This window comes from Vigna angularis, chromosome 7 (assembly GCF_016808095.1).
Source record: "Vigna angularis cultivar LongXiaoDou No.4 chromosome 7, ASM1680809v1, whole genome shotgun sequence".
NCBI classification, from domain to species: Eukaryota; Viridiplantae; Streptophyta; class Magnoliopsida; order Fabales; family Fabaceae; genus Vigna; species Vigna angularis.
This window is the reverse complement of record NC_068976.1, coordinates 19,474,616-19,479,136: the sequence shown is the minus strand read 5'-3', so window position 1 is coordinate 19,479,136 and position 4,521 is coordinate 19,474,616. Positions and strand designations below refer to the sequence as shown.

General features: G+C 32.6%; 1 pseudogene; it reads right to left on the bottom strand.

The window, feature by feature from the left end:
- Nucleotides 1–1,291: 1,291 nt before the first annotated feature.
- On the bottom strand, nucleotides 1,292–4,521 carry LOC108336495 (receptor-like protein 6; annotated as a pseudogene).

The window sequence follows — 4,521 nt, the reverse complement described above, 5'->3', positions numbered from 1 at the left end:
AGTTATAATAAATATATAATTTGAAATATTATAAACAATGAGAATGGTAATGATGCATGATTCAACTGAAAGATCCATTTCCCAATTGGCCTCAAACTCTACCATATTTGAAAGTACTGATTTTTTTCTATATTTATAAATAGTTTGAAACATAACTTTAATTGTAAGCACTTGCAAAGAATTAAAAAGCCTAACAACGGTGAAACTAGTTGTGTTTTAATGATGGTGAAGTTAGATATATAAATAAAAATTTTGAAATTAATGAGAAACTAAAACATACTAACTCTAAAATATTTTTATCAGTAAAATTAAAATTAAAATTTTAAATAAAACCAATACTGTAATATACTTATTTTTCTTATTTTGTATTTATTAACTACTAATAATTTTTCAAAAATATAATGTAGTAAGTTATTTTAGCTAGGTTTAGCTATCAACTGTCAACTTTTAATCATTAGTTAAACATAACCAACAATAGTGAGTTATATAATTTTTTGTAAAAGACTTTACAATCAAGATTTTAAATTTTGAAACGAATTTATATAATGAGAATTTAAATTATTTGAAACGACTTTATAAATTTATCATATTTGAAAATAGTATCAATGATTTTATATAAAAACATTCGAAATTATAATATTTAATAAAAAATGATAAAATTAAGATGAAGAGAAGTCAATCAACTATAATTTATTTTTCTAAAATTATTTATCTACATATTTAAGCTATTTTTTCGTTAAAAATCATTTTCATTTCATGTATTAAATTTTTCTCGTTTTTCTTGGTTTTCAATAATAAATCAAAATTATATATTTTTATTTAGAAATATAAAATTTATTTATTTAGTTAGTTATTTAAGCAATTATTTTAAATTTTCTACTTTGATCAGTGCAGAAAATATTTTTTAGATTGATTAAAATTGGAAAGATAATTTTATATTTTTCAAACTATACCTGATATAAAACATCATATTGATATTATTACAACCTCACTTCTTAAAATGTAGAAATATTTGTAGTCTTAAGAAATCAATTAAAGTCGCTTGAATCTTTTTTCTTTTTTTCTTCATTTATGAAACTGCTGATAAAAATATATGTTAATTAAATAATTAACAAAAATGACAATCCTTCAGACAAAACAAATATTGCATATAAGAAAACAATCAATTTAATTATAGATGTTTCAATAGGAATGCAATTAGTAAATAAACTTGGTAGACTTATAAACTTTGAAACACTCTTACAAATTCATCACAATCAAGACATGGGAAAAGAAAACAACATATCACATTTGCATAAGCTGATTTATGAGTCCTCAATACAGTGTTCCTTTTCAGCATATAATCACAAACATTCTCACAAGCAATTTAGGCTTTCCAATGAGAAATACAAAACTTCCAATCCCCACTCCAAATACTGTTCCACACCCATATCCTATAGCCACTGCTTTCCAACCAAATCCAAATTTCTCTTTTCTCCACAAGCTTTGTGAAGGTGGAGAATGTTGATCATGGTTCCTGCTGCATTTAATTGACAATGGATCTCCACATAAGCCCAAGTTTCCCTTATAGGAATCATTGGAAAAAGAACCAAACTGCTTTCCTATGGGTATTTCTCCCACAAGATGATTATAGGAAAGATTCAGTACTTCAAGAAACTTCAAATTCAGGAATTCTGTAGGAATACTACCAGTGAGCATATTTGAAGAGAGATCCAAAGACTCCAATACTGTCAAATTTCCCATGGATTGTGGAATATGACCGCTGAGTCTATTGTGGGAGAGGTTAAGTCCTGTGAGTGCTTGAAGCTCTCCAATTGCTTTTGGAATCTCTCCTTCAAATTTGTTTCCTGATAAATCAATGTTCACAAAGTTTGTTGGAACTTTTTTGAATGACACACTCGTGCCTTTTGTTGTTACAGTCGTAGGTGAATAAATTATTCCAATACTGTATTCCCATTGCATGTATGGCTGTGGATTACCAACCACCTCATCTTGAACAACATTCTTCATGGATTCAAAACTTTGTATGTAGTTTTCTGGAATTGGGCCGCTGAAGTTGTTGGATGAGATATCAAAAATATTTAAACTGGGAAATCCATGCTTGGTCTTGAATAAGGAAATAGAACCGTGCAACTTATTATCCCGCAAAACCAATACTTTCAAATATGGTAGAGTTTGAAGCCAATGGGGAAATGTATCTTCCAGTTGATTGTTGCCAAGATTTAAAACCCCCAGTTGCATGCAATTGGACAATGATTCTGGCAAAGGACCTTCAAATTGGTTGTCATTGAGATGGAGAGTCTTGAGATTGTTCTTTGCAAAGGTATTTGGTAAAGTTCCATTAAGTTTGTTCCTTTCTAGACTCAAAACGGAAAGGAAAGGTGAACTCACAAGGCATTCTGGAATGGTGTCTGTCAACTTGTTGTTGGACAACACGAGAAGCTCAAGCGAACTTGCATTACAAATTGACGAAGAAATACCACCAGTGAGTAAATTGAAACTTAGATCAAGATATCTAAGTTGGTAGTTCCTAGAGAATTGGTCAACTGGTGTTGTCAAAAAGTTTCGGGATAAGCTTACAGCAAGTAGAGAATCTATTTCATGCAACCAATTGGGCACTTTTCCAATCAACTTGTTGTTGGACAGATAGAGATATTTCAAAACTGGGACTTTTCTTGATATTTTTGGAAATTCGGTTAAACCCATAAAAGACAAGTCCAACTCCTGTAAGCGGGAGAAGCTATAATTGACGCTTGATTCAAAGTTTAGTGATAATTGGCCTAAATTTGAAAGGCCAAGAGTATCCAGATTTTGGAACTTGGAGAAGAGAGAAAAATTGACAGAACCACTGAAGTTGTTTGATGACAGAGACAAGTAAGGTTGACAAGGTTGAAAATGGATTCGGAAATATTGCCATGTAGCTTGTTGCCACCTAAAAGTAGACCCAGCAAGGAATATGACGAGATTGCAGGTATACGTCCCATGAACTGATTATTCGATAGATCTAAATACTCCAACGATGGCAAAGAGAAACACCAAGAAGGAATTGTACCATTTAGCAAGTTGTCAGTCAACATAAATGCAGTTAGATTTGGAAACCCATTTATTTTGTTGGGCAGAGGTCCCTCTAATTTGTTAAGCGATATATCCAAGTCAATGAGGTGTTGAAGATTTGAAAATGTTGATGGCAGCTCACCTTGGTTATTGTTATTTTTCAATTTCAGTACTTGAAATCTGTTTGACTTATGAAATACATTTGGTATCTTACCACTGAGATGATTATTATAGAGAAGCAGAAAATTTAAACGTGGAAGGGTTAAGAGTGATGAGGGAATTGAACCAATGAGGTAGTTGTCTGAAAGGTCCAATAAAGTAAGATGTGTGAGATTAGAGAAAGAAGTAGGGATTGGCCCTTGGAGTTCACAAGTTGAGATTTCTAAGACATTGAGAGAAGCTGAAGTACAACTCAGATCCGGAAGTTGGCCATGAAGGTCAAAATTACCTGATAGATATAGGTGTTGCAGATTTGGCAAACAAAGAATGTCATCTGTCAACTTTCCCTTTAGCCCAGTTTCTCTAAGACTTAGAGTGATCAAGGAGGAAGACAAATTGAGTGATCTCATTGAAGTTGATGACAAATCAGTATGGTTCAAAACTAGCTCCCTTAAATCGGTTGCATTTTGGAGCATCCTCTTCCATGTGCTTTCCTTCCACTTTAACTGAAATTTATCATCAATTGGGAGAGAGAGATCAAGTGATTGTAATTTGGAAAGATGTGAGATTTGAGGAGGAACTTCACCTTCAAAGTTTGAAAAAGACAAGTTGAGGTGTGTGAGACTCCCAAACTCACCTATGGTGGATGGAATTTGAGACCCTGTTTTTTTGAGTGGATTTGAGAAGATGAATTTGAGAGGATTTGAAGATAATTATTTTTGTCGTTTATTTGAGTAAATTTGAAGGTAAATAAAAGTGAATTTGGAAATAATTTTTTTTAATTTGTCATGTCAATACAATTCTATACTAATTCTCACAAATTTTATTTCCAAATTCACTCTTATTTACCTTCAAATTCACTCAAATAAACGACAAAAAAAATTATCTTCAAATCCTCTCAAATCCTTTCAAATCCACTCAAAAGAACAGGGCCTGAGAGTTGGAGAACTCATTGAAAGCAAGGTTGAGTGATTGCATATGAGAAAGACTGAAAAGGGTACTGTTTGCATTGATTTTACCCTGAAGCCCACCACATGCGAGGTCTAAGGCTGTCACATGACCAGAAATGGGGTGACAGGTCACTCCAGACCAAGAGCAGCAATCTGTTCCATTTTCCCATGTTGCAATTGTTGGATAAACCCGATGACAGTAATCATCATTGTAATAATAATCATTATTATAAGTAACATTAATGGTTAAGGAGGACCTGAAGTGAAGCAATGCAAGGTTGTCATGGGGGTGACACCAGGAATGGGAGAATGAAAAACGAAAGAGCAGCAACACAGGAAACAACCACCCCATTCCCAT